This window comes from Brassica napus, chromosome C2 (assembly GCF_020379485.1).
Source record: "Brassica napus cultivar Da-Ae chromosome C2, Da-Ae, whole genome shotgun sequence".
Taxonomy (NCBI): domain Eukaryota; kingdom Viridiplantae; phylum Streptophyta; class Magnoliopsida; order Brassicales; family Brassicaceae; genus Brassica; species Brassica napus.
In genome coordinates, this window is record NC_063445.1 from 8161772 (window position 1) to 8177451 (window position 15680).

A 15680-nucleotide genomic window follows, 5' to 3' on the forward strand; every position below is an offset into this window, starting at 1 on the left:
ATTAGGTTCTTCATCTTCATCATGAGCTACGAATGCATCAGCTACCATATCATGAACCCTATCATAATCTACCATCTCCTCCTGATGGTAACTATGTTCATTATGCAAATGATGATCAACCGGTTCTTTTTCCTGAAAATTGCTATTACTACTACTAGCTTCGTTCTGAACATAATTAAAACCTTCTCCATGTTGAAACCAGATATAGTAATTTGGCGTGAAACTTCTATTTATTAAATGCTTCCAAACATTTTCACGGTTTGCCAGTTTCAAATTGTTGCATTTCCGACAAGTACATAACATCTTACCACTTTCTTGGGCGAGCGGTGTTGAATCTGCTTGATGCATAAATGTCTCCAGACCCGCAAGGTATTCTTTCGTCACTCTCCCGTTAGCATCTCTATGCATATACATCCACTTCCGCAACTCGTAAGTAGTCCCGGAGCCAGCCATTTTTTTTCTTTCACGTTTTTTGTTGTTGGTGTGTTTAAAATGATGTTCAAACATCCATATTTATAGGAAAATTCGAATCTGGTAGTTGTAATTTTCCTATGAATTTACGACGAAAATTAATTAGGTGGGCAAAAAAAACGTGTAACACCTATAAAGTTGGTGGATTCAAAAATTTCCTCGCTAAATACACGTAAAATATTTCCTCGTAAATACCACGCAAAGTTTACGTCGTATTTACGAGGAAATAGTTTTTCCTAGTAAAATACTCGTAAAATTACATCCACTTTACGACGAAACACTTTTGTCGTTACGTTACGAGGAAATAACGATGACTTTAGTTTTTCACGTAAATTTCTCGTAAACTCGACGTAAATTTACGAGGATTGTTTTTCCTCGTTAAATTTCGTCGTTAAGCGTGTGTTTTCTTGTAGTGTTAATTAGACTGATTAAATTCATTGATATTTTAATGTATGATTATATAATTAATTGTTTAACTGATTAAAAATAATATTATAAAATTTCTCTCAATATAATAGAAAACGTGTATGAAAAAAGAAGATAATTTCATATATTTATTATTATACTAAATATTTAAAATAGGCTTCCAATAATATTTTAGTATAATAATGATTTATTTGTTATTATTCAGTTGCAAGAAAAAAATATATTTGGTATATTTAATATATTTTTTTCAGCAATGTTTATTTGTTTTTATTTTTTTAATATTTTTATTGGGAATGGAATTATATTTTAAAATATTTTCAAAAAATCTGGTTGTTTATGAATGCTACCTGGTTGTTAGTTGATATTTTAATGTATAATTATATCATTAATTATTTAACCGATTAAAAATTAATATTATAAAAATTATCTCAAAAAATAATGCAAAACGTGTTTGGAAAAAAAGAAGAAAATTTCATATATTTTTTATTTTTATCTATATCTTTCTTTCTTATTTCTTATTAAGTTTTATAATTACTAGTATATATGCACATATAATAATTAAATTTATCATTATACTATTTAAAATAGGCTTATAAAAATATTTTAGTATAATGAAAACTTATTTGTTATTATTAACTTGCAAGAATAACATTTATTTGTTATTTAAGTTAAAATTTAAAAAAATTTGTCAGCAATGTTTATTTATTTTTCCTAAATATTTTTATTGGTAATGAAACTATCTTTTTAAAATATTTTCAAAATATCTGTCTCCAAAAGAGAATTTTCAAAAGATTAATTTTTATTTAAATCAACTACCTTATAAAATTTGAAAATTAACTCTCTTTACTAGGCTTGGGCATTTTAACCTGGACCCGAAAACCCGAACCGGAACTGACTCAAAAATACTCGACCCGGAACCCTACCAAAAATTTACCTTTTGGGTTTAAATTTTTTTTTACGCGAAAGAACCAGAACCGAAAGTAACAGACCCGAATAGACCCGAACCTGAAAAGAAACGACCCGAATAAACCCGACCCGATAAGAACCGATTTGTACCCGACTTAAAAACATGTATATCTAAAACTATTATGTTTTTGTGTTCTGTTTTATATATATTATTTTATGATTTAGGTGAAATATCTTTTGTTTACAACATTTGTTATTATTTTGTAACATTTTTAAGTAATATGAAGCTTTAAAATGTAAAATTTAGAGTTTAAAAATGTTTTCTTTTAATTATTAATAGTTTCATTTAAGTTATTTTGTAAATTTTAGATATATATGAAAAATATCAACTAAATTTGATGCAATTGGGTATATCATGTCCTTTTCAGATCCTAAATACCTGAACCCGACCTGGACCCGAAAAAGTACGGGTATTTTATGGGTATTTTAATTATAGACCCGAACCGACCCGGACCAGAGAAGAACCGATCCAAACCCGAACCGAAAACTTCTAAGTACCTATTGGGTTTAAATATTTAGGACCCGAAAGATCCGGATCTGAAAGGAACCAACCCGAACCCGATCCGAAGACCCGAACACCCAGGCCTATTCTTTACTTTTATTTTTTTCAAGAATTTCACGGAATTATAACTTTGTTTAAATTTAAATTTCTGTAAAAAATATTATGCAAAGAAAAATGAGATTCTATTTTTTTGTTGTAAAAACTGTATTTTCCAAAATGATTTTTTAGTTATAATTATTAAAGAAATACTAGTATAATAAAGAAATACTATTTTATAGGAAAGTAGCATGTTTGGTCTGTTTGAGTGTTTATGTATTTATTGTTGGAGGTATTTCACAATATTATATTTTTTACCTTCTACATTACATATTAATATTTTTTTTGTCAACATGTTTGGTCTGTTTGAGTGTTTATGTATTTATTGTTGGAGGTATTTCACAATATAATTATACATATATCAATACTTTCATTTAGTTTGATTAATATAATATGTAAAGTTGAGTTCAGACTAATTTTTTGTGCTTTTAATTTATTTTGAGATTTTGTAGGTTATGATAATTCCAAGAATTTGGTTTAATAACATCACGTTATATTAACTATTATATATTTGTTTATTTAATTAGATAATTTTTTATAAATTAATATAGTAAAAACTAGTTAAGGATAACAACATATTTTAAAATATAAAATATTTATGTTGTTATCTAAAAAATAATGTTTTTTAAATCAATAATGTTGAAAATTAAGAAATTGAAAGACTAATAAAACAGTATAAATTGAATGTTTGATTTAAATTTTTTGATCTTTAATAAATATTTATAAAAAAATTATGCTCGCACATCACTTAGTTTATATGTACTTATCTTGATTTTAGAATATAATACCTCGTTTGTTTAGTTATTATTTAGATATTCCTTCTGTTTTTATTTGTAAGTAGTTTTAGTTAAAAGTGTGAATATTAAGAAAACTTTTACTTTTGAAAAAATAGCATTTAATACATAAATTCAACCAATAATAAAAAAAATACGAATTATTTTATTGGTTACACAACATGTAATAAATGCAAAAGGTGCTTTTGATTATGTAAACATCTTACATTGTGAAATAAACATTTTTTGCTAAAACTACTTACATATCAAAACAGAGGGATTATATTGAATAACATATATTTTTCGAGTCAACCGTAATATTATTGATCTATAGAATTAATTTTTTGTTATTATTATATGTGTATTTAATTTGTTTTCTGTCTTGGATTGTAAATATATTTAGTAAGATAGTTCTAAATTCACAAGCCTTTTGGATTTGGTCATAAAAATAAATTATGATTTTTGTTTGGTCACAAAGAGATGGTTGTAATTTCACTAGCCTTTTGAATTACTTTTGCATTTGATTCAAGTTTGAGTATATTTTTTGGGTTAAAATCAAGTTTTGAGTCATATTTGAAAAAATTTTCCTATAATTTTATATGAGTATTTCATATTTATTTATTGATATGTTGAATCGTTCTATAATTTATATGTATAAAACATATTACTATAAATAATAATATATAACTCTAAGATAATTTTTCTATTTTAGATAAAAGAATTTAGATTGGTCCAGTTACAAATTTCATCGATAAATTGTGTTACATATATTTCTTCAAATTAAAGTACAACTATTTTAATTTCATCGAGGCAAATCATATTAACTGTATTATTTGTATTAGTTTGGTTCTTCATCTTAGATGTGTAAGTATATTTTTATTTTTTAATAATTTTGTATATGTAATTTTCAAAAGTAAAATTTAGAAATATTTAAAAAGATGATTGGTACGAAGTTGCATACAAAAACATAGCCGATAAATTTTAAAATGGAAGATTATTTATTTTTTTTATTATCAAGATTATTTTTGTAAACTGTCTTTTTATGAAATCACACTATATATATATTTGTTTTAAATTTTATAAATGTTTTATTATATATGTTATTTTGAAAATTTATAAAAGGAAATTATAAAAAAAAATTATTTATTAAAGATATCATAGTTTATGTTATTTAAATTATTTTTGTAATATTATGAGGAATAGATTTATTTAAATAAAATAATTATGACTTTAAATATATATATTATGTTGTTTAAGTTTATCTTTTAAAAGGAAGATCATTTTTATTTTTAAATCAAGATTATTTTGTGAACTTTCCTTTTCATGAATCAAATTATATATAAAATATATTTTCATTTTAAATTTTATAAAAGTTTTTTATTATAAGGTTATTTGAAAATGTATAAAGAAAAAAAGAACATAAATAAAAAAGGAAAAAGCAAATAAATATAATTTTTAATAATGGTAATTATAGTTGGTTCATTAAGGGTAACGCTGTAATTAACCATCATTAAAACTAACGTGAACGTGATACGAAACTGACTTTTCAAATAATATTATAGAGATCGTTTAATATTTTTAGTGTATGTATTAAATATTTTTTAAAATTATATTCTTTTTAGTTTTTTTAATTCAGAAAGTCAAACAAAATAATATACTAAATAGAAGAAAATGAAATAAATTTTATTTTTATTTTATTTGCAAAAAATAATATATTAAATAGAAGAAAATGAAATAAATTTTATTTTTATTTTATTTGCAAAAATTTAAACGATAATATTGGTAAATGGAGGGAGTCCATATGAGAGAGTTTTGTTTTTTTTTTCCTAGGTTTCTTGTAGCTTAAAGGACTTGAGTTTCTTTGGCGTTTCTTCAACCTTAGGCCAAGTCCAACCACACGGTAAAACAATAAAATAGTGTGTTGATTTGATGTTTCCTCTCTCCAACCGAACGGTATATCAAACTGCATTTTAGTGCAACACTGTAGCAGACGGCAAAAGTTTTTTTTTTTTTGATTTTTTTGTTAAAACTGTTTATTTATGTATTGTTTAATTATATTTGATTTGTATGATTAGTTTACAATTGAATGAATATTTTTTAGTTATATCACTATTGCTTTGTTATATTTTAATTGTTATAAAATATTAGGGTTTATAAAACAAATATAAAATTAATTTTTAAAAACATAACAAAGTTTAATTCAAACATTTGTAGTTGGAATATTATAATATTTAGATCTAGTGTGTTATAATTTAACTTTTTTGTGTGTGTTTAATTAATTAATATAACAGTATGTATTAATAATAATGTTATTATATAATGTAAATACATTTATATATAATTATTATTTTAGTTACAATTTTAATATTAGTTTAATATATTTTATTCATAAAACTATTAATATTTATCAAAATTATTAAAAATAAAAGAATTTGATAAAAGTAAAATAATGAAAAATATTCCTTTTTAGTGTAACATTTGGTGTTGTGGTTGAAGACACACAAACATTTAGTGTTAAAACTACACTAAAATATTGTAATTTTGATACTAAAATGGTGTAATGGGTTGGAGATGCCCTTACGGATTTTCTAACGGTTTTATGACAAGAGAAGTGAAGAGAGCATTTAATTATAAATTTCCCTCCTTTTTTGTCTGGTTCTATATTCTGAACATCTTTTATATAAAAAAAGATAAGTACGCATAAAAATATTAAGCTGAAATAAAAATCAAAATTAAAGGAGAAAAAGGAAAATTATTCCAACAATGCAGAAGAGTCTTATACTAGTAAAGAATCAAAGAATAATAATAATAACCTGATTTAATCGAAATTAACAATTTAAAAAAAACAAGAGCAAGTTATTTAGATAACTTTTCTTAAAGGAGCATATGATGATGGTTGTGTTGTTGCTGAGTAGCAGATGAAGGAGGAGCAGGAAGAGCAAGGAAAGCGTCACCAAATGGGTTAGAAGAAGAAGATGAAGGATTTGATGAGAAATAATGATGTTGCTGATGATAAGGTGAATAGTTGTTGTTGCTATATGGATTTTGATTATTCATCATCATCATTTGCTTCTGTGGCATTGCCATTTGAAAGTTGGTTGGTGGAGCCATCGTGAGATAACAAACTAAGTCTCACATTGGAGAATTAGACAAGGAGTGTCTAATATATAAAGAGATGTCCAACTCTAATTAGTACGAGCTTACCTAAGGCCCAAAGTGGACAATATCGTACTAATCGGACAATATAGAGTTGGACATGGGCTCACACAATTCCAACAATTGGTATCAGAGCTCCAGGTTTCGAAGGTCGTTTACAAGAGGAGTTGTAACTTCGATCAATACATGGGAGACGATTCTCAAGCACGTGATACAGGTCTTGAGATGAAGAAGGACATACGATGTCCGATGCTAACATCGACCAACTACACCGTATGGTCGATGCGAATGAAAGGGATGCTTCGTTTATACGAAGTTTGGGATACAATTAATCCAGGGAGTAACGATGCAAAGAAGAACAATATGGCGATTGCTCTAATCTTTCAATCAGTCCCGGAGGCGCTAATACTTCAGATTGGAGAACATGATACATCGAAGAAGAATTGGGAAGCTATCAAATCCTGTAACCTAGGTGATAATCGCGTGAGAGAAGCAAGGTTACAAACTTTGATGTCTGAGTTCGACAAACTGAAGATGACAGACACAGACACAGTGGATGGCTACGCAGGAAAACTTTCAGGCTTAGCATCGAGAGCAGCCGCGTTAGGAGAGATAATGGAAGCATCAAAGCTGGTAAAGAAGTTTCTGAAGGGACTTCCAAGAACGAAGTTCATTCACATTGTAGCTTCGTTAGAACAAGTGTTGGATCTAAATTCAACGGGATTCGAAGACGTTGTTGGGAGATTGAAGGCTTTCGAAGAACGAATCAAAGAAGAAACCCAAGATGAAGATCAATCGAAGCTAATGTTTGTAAAGAATGATGCACAAGGTCGTGGAAGCCATAGCAACTCGCGAGGAAGAGGCAGAGGTAGAGGTTATGGTGGAAGAGGAAGAGGACGAGGAAGGTCTAATGGTTCTGATGGTCATAACAAAGGAGGAGAAGCTTCGGACAAGACCAAGAAGGACTACTCTAAGGTTAGATGTTGGCGATAAGATGGGGCACTTCGTGTCACATTGTCCAACACGACCAAGAGAAGAAGCTAACCTAACGGAAACACAAGAAGCAGATGCATTATATATGCATGAAGTAGTATTCCTCAACGAAGAGAGAGTGTTTCCTAAGAGATTTGATGAATGCGATGGAAATACGAGTATATGGTACCTTGACAATGGTGCAAGTAACCATATGAAAGGCAAGAGAGAGTTCTTCTCAAACCTAGATGAGAGCATCAAAGGCAAAGTCAAATTCGGTGATGGCCATCAAACGTCGAGATTGTTGGGAAAGGTTCGATCACGTTCATCGGAAAAACAGGGGAGAGAAGAGCACTCAAAGATATCTACTACATCCCAAGTCTTAAACACAATATCATAAGTCTTGGACAAGCAACCGAGATGGGTTGTGAGGTTAATATGAAAGAAGACTTACTGATGCTGAAAGATCCCCGTGGAAGGCTATTAGTACAAGTCGCAAGGCAACCAAACCGATTGTACAAGACGCCAATGGAGGTTGAATATCCGAAGTGTCTTCAAATACAAGAAACTGATGTTACATGGACGTGGCATACACGGCTAGGACATGTGAACTTTGGAGTCATGAAGAATATGGTAGACAAGGAGATGGTAGTAGGGATGCCTCAGGTGATACACGAGAAAGATGTGTGCAGCGCCTGCTTAGTTCGGAAGCAAACTCGAAAGTCTTTCCCGCCTAAAGCAAAGTATCGAGCATCACACGCATTGGAGTTGGTACATGGTGACTTGTGCGGTCCGATATCACCATCAACACCAGCAAACAATAGATATGTATTTGTCTTAATTGATGATTACTCAAAATATATGTGGACGATGCTGCTAAGAGAGAAGAGTGAAGCGTTCGATCGGTTCAAAAAGTTCAAGAAGTACATGGAGAATCAAACGAAGCTACAACTCAAGACTTTTCGCACCGATAGAGGAGGAGAGTTCACATCTTTTGAGTTCATTCGTTTTTGTGAAGAAAATGATGTAACTAGACATCTCACCGCATCGTACACACTATCAACAAACGTGAACGAAGAACCAGGATCTTTCAAGCTTCCTCATATCGATGTTACCAAAGAAGGAGATGGTGATGAGCATCAAGATCACCAACACCACGAAGAGCAAAACAATAATGAAGAAGAAGAAGCTGTAGACGCAGATGAACAAGAGCAAGTAGTAGAGAACAACGATTCAAACCAAGACCCGCGTGTAACATCAAGATATGGCCGTAACATCAGAAAACCAAAGCGGTTCGATGATTACATCCTACTCGCTGAAGTTGAAAGTGGCAGACTCTTGCTTACCATCGATGGTGAACCAGAAAGTTACATCGAAGCTGCAGTAATACAAGCTTGGATCGATGCAATGAAGGCAGAGATCGAATCTATCATCAAAAACAAGATCTGGAAGCTCGTCAAGAAGCCGGCAGGTGTGAAACCGATAGGTTTGAAGTGTATCTATAAGATCAAGAGGAATGGAGATGGAACGGTGATCAAATACAAAGCAAGGCTAGTCGCAAAAGGCTACGTGCAACAACAAGGCATAGACTTCGACGAAGTGTTTGCACCAGTTGCTCTAAGAGCTTGGAACATCAAACTCGACCGTGTTCTCAAGGAGATGGAGTTCACGAAGTGCACCAAGGAACCTGTGGTATATCAAAAGAAACAGAAGGGGGAGCTTCTTATCATAGCTATATACGTTGATGACTTGATTGTAACAGGGACTTCACTCAATGTTATCAAGCAATTCAAAGATGATATGTCAAGAAGTTTTGAGATGTCAGACCTCGAGATGCTTACATACTATCTTGGTATAGAAGTAACGCAAGGAGCTGATGGCATTCACATCAAACAAGAGGATACACGCAAGGTATACTTGTCAAGACGAAGATGGAGTCATGTAACTATACTCAGGTTCTGATGCACACGAGTTTGAAAGTATCAAAGGCAGATAAGGAGCCTGAGATTGATGCAACATCGTATCGAAGCACCATAGGATGCTTAAGAGAGAGTCATAGAGAAGTAGTGAAGCATATATACTCACGTTCTAATGCAACATCGTATCGAAGAAATGCGATGCACCTATTAACGGTCTATGGAAGTTCATCGGAGTTCAGAAGATCAGCATACCCGAGATTCGAGTTGGAATTAAGGGGGGAATGTTGGATAATTCCAATTAACTTGAGGAGCAAGTTAACTCATTAAAGTGAAGTTTGATGGGTTAAGGAAAAATGAAAACATATCGAGCTTAGGAATGTTTCCATATTATTATTAGGAAAAGATGTAGCTTCGCCCTTAGGAAAAGATGTAGCTTCTTCCTATATAAAGAGTTCTCATGGAGAGATGTTCCATCAAGAGAAACACATTGAAAGGTTTAGTTTTGAGAGAGTTTCTAAATCTAATAAGAAGAGAAGTTCTTATAATCTTTGTGTTTGTACAACTTTAATTGGTATCAGAGCGGTTGACGAGAAATCTGCAAGAAGACCAAAATACCCTTCGAGTAGGAACGGGACCCATCGAGTTAGGATTGGGAGGTGTATGTGGCAGAGATCAAGTTAAAAAAAGATCCTGGAGGTCAGTTGTGGGACACAAGATGAATGTGATCCTTAGTTTAAGGGGGAGAATGTGAGATAACAAACTAAGTCACACATTAGAGAATTAGACAAGGAGTGTCTAATATATAAAGAGATGTCCAACTCTAATTAGTACGAGGCCTTTTGGGAAGGAAACCAAAAATAAAACCATGCGGGCTTGCCTAAGTCCCAAAGTGGACAATATCGTACTAATCGGACAATATAGAGTTGGACATGGGCTCACACAATTCCAACATCCATGTTGTTAGACATGGCAAAAGGATCTTGTTGCATCCCAAACGGGTACGGGTTCAATGAGGCTGGTTCTCCGGTTGTAGCCGTGGCTCCAAATCCATAACCAGCATTGGTTAATTGGATCTGTCTTCTTGCTGTGTCGTCTTCGTAGAGACTATCCAGTAGAAGGTTGTCAAATCCTCCACCCTATAAACAGATATACCATGTGAGTTAAAAATAGAAAGTTTTCAAAATTGAATGAGAGACTTACTAGTTTTGTTGCTATTGTAGGACGAGGGTTATTGTTATTGTTGTTGTTGTTGTTGTTCTGTGGTGTGACTAATGCAAGCTCCCAACCACTTCCTCCAGCTTCTATTAAGCTTAGACTATTAGATGGGCCTGAAGTTTCATGTCCTGCTGGATATATGGCAAGAGCCAATGCGTTTTTTTCTTCTATCTCTGCGGCTTGAGGGTTTATTTCATTTAGACCCTGCACCAATCCAAGTTAAACGGTCATAACTTTTGGTTTTGGTAGCTTGACTATATGTATAGATGAAGATAATTAACGAGTAAATCATCAGTGTCTATCAATGGTGAAGGTTTAGCTTCTTCCTCTTCTTTCTCCTCTTGAGGCTCCTCTTGCTCTTCTTTAATAAGCGGCTGATCACTTTCCATGTTCTCGTTTTGGTTTTCATCTTCAGCAGGTTCTTCAGGCTGTTCTTCTTCTTGTGGTTCAGGCTCCTCCTCTTTTTCCTCATACTCCTGTTAATACAAACTATTAGGAAAGGGAATCCTATAGATAATGATTACTTTTTTTTTTTTTTTTGACATCGAACGGCCATTCTATTACTCAGGCTTGAGGTGGTCTGGGTAACCAGACCGGAATAGAACAACCAATGAAAAGTAACTCCCTATGGAAGGATCTAGCATTCTTAGCTAAAAAGTCTGAAAATTGATTTCTCGCTCGTGGAACATGAGTGATGCTAAACTCCGGGAAGCATATCTGTAGCGTCTCTATCCTCTCCAATTCCGTCGCAAAGCTAGGCCACGCATGAGGATCATCTAACATTGCGATCAGCTCCTTACAATCCGTCCCAAAGCGTTGGCATGTTGAGTGTTGTAGCATATTCTCCATTGCCCACCGTAGCGCTTCTACTTCCAAATGCAAGGCTGATTCACGTCGAGGAAGATTCTTCATCCTCATGAGCTGAGTATTTCCCGTATTGTCCATCCAAACCCATCCAAGTCCACTGAAGTTGGCAGATGTTGTCCAAGATCCATCCAGCAAGCAAATATTACCCAAGCTTATGACTTGAGGGTTCTCTATATTAGTCTCTTGTACCATAGGTTGTGCCACATCGTTCGCAGCAAACCAGGCCTGACATTCACTCTCTGCATAGCGGACTAACTCCAAAGGATCTCTATCTATCCCCTTGAATAGTTTATCATTCCTAGCTTTCCAGATATACCAAATTATCCAGGGAAAATGATCTCTGTCTTGTTCCGGCTCAATAATAGAGTTTTTTCTCCAGAATAGGTAGTCCATATTGGCGTAGACACTTGGTAGTGGAAATACCTCAGGGCTTGTTGGGGTTGTCGATAAGGTCCAAGCTTGTAGCGCTGGCGCGCATTCAAAGATAGCATGTGTGACTGATTCATCCAAATCTCCGCATCTTGGGCAATAGTTATCACATCGCATATTACGTCTTGCTAAATTCCTTGTTACTGCAACATGCCCAGTCAATAACTGCCAAATAAGATGACATATTTTCGTAGGCGCTTTTAACTTCCAAGCAAAAGCTTGAAGCTTGGTAATACTCGGTTCCAATATCTCATGTGCTTCCGCCATCTTCAATAGATTCTAGGCCACCCAATATCCAGATTTAACCGAGTATTGGCCATTCCTTGTGTAGCTCCAGCAAAAAGTATCGCGCCGGTGAGATGAACTTATGGCCAAACTCCTTATAAGCGGTATGTCCTCGGGATTTACATAATTCTCCAATAATCCAACATCCCAATCCTTCCCTATCTGATCAATGAGATCGCTTACTCTCATGTTAGGATGCATTACTGGTGCCACAGGGACAGCCGGCCTCGCTGGGATCGTTGGGATCCACGGATCCTCCCACACCTTTACTTCATAACCTGAGTGTATCTTCTGTCTGATTCCCAGCAATAACAACTTCCTTGCAGCAGAAATGCTAGTCCACACATAAGATGGGCAGCTAGCCGAGTTTACTCTCAGCGGCGAGGTTAATTTGTAGTATCTCCCCTTCAAGACCTGAGCGACCAATGAGTCTGGGAATTGAACCAGCCTCCATAGTTGTTTTGCCAACAATGCCAGATTGAACTCATGGATCATACGAAACCCAATCCCTCCTTCCTCCCTTGGTAGGCAAACTTTTTCCCATTTCGCCCAGTGAATTCCTCTCTTTGGTGGGTTTGAACTCCACCAGAACCGTGCGATGGCACTAGCTAGGTTTTCACATATCTCTAAAGGGAGCAGGAAAGTAGACATGACATAAGTCGGAAGAGCTAGCAGAATAGGTTTTATCAGAACTTCCTTCCCTCCTTTTGAAAGCCACCTACCCGTCCATCCATTTACCCTGTGCATTAACTTGTCCTTGAGGAATGCAAACAATTTGCAATTGGATCCGCTTATATCTTCCGGGATACCTAAGTAGGTTCCCATCCCTCCTTCGTTTTGTATACCCATTGTATCTTTGATCTCTTGCCTGGTATTTGCATTAATCCGCTTACCAAAGAGTAAGGACGACTTTTCGAAGTTGATACATTGGCCAGAAGCTTTACCATATTTCCTGACTACTTTCATTACTTCTTCACATTCACGGGGCTCCGCCTTACAGAAGAAAAGACTATCATCAGCAAAGAGAAGGTGAGATACCGAGGGGCACGCGCGTGTGACACGCATCCCCATTATCTTCCCTTGATTCTCTGCATGATTAAGAAGGCTAGCGAGCGCTTCCGTGCATAGAATAAAAATGAAAGGAGACAAAGGATCTCCTTGTCTTAAGCCTCTACCAGGAACAATATTTCCTCTTGGTTGACCATTCATAAGCACCTTATATTTTACCGACGTAATGCATCGCATTACCTTTATGTTTCCATTTATCTTACATTATAGTTATGTTAAAGTTCTTATATTATCTAAGCTTAGACCATTTCCAACGTATTTACCTTTTTTTTTTCCTCTAAAATAGGGAAACTCTATAATAGAGATGAGTTTGTCTCCAATGTATTCATCTATTTCTTCTTCTAAAAAGGAATATTTTTGATATATTCTTTTCTAATTTTACAAATAGTACATTTTATTTGTAAAAGTTGAAAAGTAACCCAATTTAGTGTAACATTCATAAAATTATGATATTATTTACACTGAATATTTTTATAGAAACTATTATGTAAATAAAAAGTATGATTATATATTTATATAAACAGTAAATTTTCACTAAAAATATTTATTTTGGTTATAATTGTTAAAGTAAAAAGTTAAAGGATCATTTTGTAAAAAAAAAGTATGCTTCTATTATAGAGGAATGCTATTTCTTCCTCTAAATATAGAGGTGAAAATAGCAATCTCTATTTTAGAAGGTTGGAGTGGTTTTATCTCTAAATGGTATTATAGAGGCAAATATAGAGGTGGGTTGGAGATGCTCTTAGGCCACGGTGGCTTTGTATATATACGTGTGTACATTGTTAAGATCAATACAGGTTTTCAGTTTATACTTTTATCACAAGTTTACATGGTATTAGAGCAATAAAAAAATCTCTGTGACCTAAAAGTCTGTTGTTCAAGTTTCGAGTGTTGTTCTCACGTATGAACAAACGCTCAAGTCATGGTCGACTGCGCCACCAAAAGTTCTACTTCTCAAGTTGAGCAGAATGTCAATAAATCAGGTCCGGACACTCTGTTTGCATCTGATAACCCCGGAGCCCTGATAACCTCTGTGATGTTCTCGGGTGACAACTATAATGAGTGGTCCACGTAGCTGACTAATGCTCTAAGAGCTAAACGAAAGTTAGGGTTTATTGATGGTACAATACCTAAACCATTAATAGATGATCCGAACTTTGAGCTCTGGTCGTCTGTGAAGATCGTTGGGTGGATTCGTACGTCAATTGAAGCTCGTGTGCGGTCGACGGTCACCTTCATCTCAGATTCTCACAAGTTGTGGGAAAATATAAGAAAACGTTTCTCTGTGGGAAACAAAGTTCACATTCATTATCTAAAAGAACAACTTGCTGCGTGTAAGCAAGATGGTCAGTCTGTCATGGATTACTTCGGCCGATTAGCCAAGTTATGGGAAGAGTTGGATACCTTCAAGCCACTTCCGGCGTGTAGTTTCAGTGCGGCTGCTCGGTATGAACAAGAACGTGACGAAGAAAAGGTTCATCAATTTTTCATGGGTTTACATGAATCTCACTTTGGAGTTGTTTGTTAAAGTATTATTCCATCGGATTCTCCTATTGATCTTGGTGAAACTTATGCTAAGATAGTACGGGAGGAGCAACGTCTTACCTCAACTAAGGAACGCGAAGCTCACACCAATGCTGTCGGGTTTGTCGCTAAGAAGGAGCAATCTGAGCCTACTGGACAGTCTCGTCGCATTCCAAATTGTGCTCACTTTGGTCAACGAGGACATGACAAAGCAAATTGCTGGCAGTTGGTCGGGTTTCCAGATTGGTGGGAAGAAACACCACCAACTCGAGGTGACAATAGAGGACGACGAGGAGGTCGTGGACGTGGTTGAGCTAGTTCATATTGTAACAGAAACAACGGCGTCAGAGCTAACAATGCTCATGCTACCTCGTCAAACTCATCTACATTCCCTTCATTCACTGAGGAACAATGGAAAGTTTTAACTCAGATGGTTATGAGAAAGCAAAGTCATCTGATAAGTTAATTGGTAAGAAATACGGTGATCTCATCTTGGATACAGGGGCCTCTCACCACATGACGGGAGAACTCTCGTTTCTCAAGGATATTATCAGTATTCCACCGCGCCCAGTGGGGTTTGCAGACGGGAACAAATCCTATGCAACCCACACTGGCGTGTTTCATTTGTCCAATAACATTACTTTGTCGAATGTGTTATTTGTTCCAAACTTAAACTGTTCTCTCATCTCAGTCTCCAAACTCCTACGTCAGACAAACTGCTTTGCCCTTCTAACAGATACGTTGTGTGTTTTACAGGATCATTTCACGAGGACACTGATTGGAGCAGGTGAAGAGAGAGGTGGGGTTTATTTCTTCAAGGATGTTATGGCTGCACGTGTTCAAGTCGCTGATAAGTCTCATAAGTCGGCTGATCAGTTTTTATGGCACCAACGGCTAGGACATCCCTCGTTTTCAGTGTTGACGTTTTTACCTATGTTTTTAAATAAACCTGCTACTCAAAGTCCTTGTGACATTTGTTTTGAGGCTAAGCAGACTAGAGAAGTGTTTTAT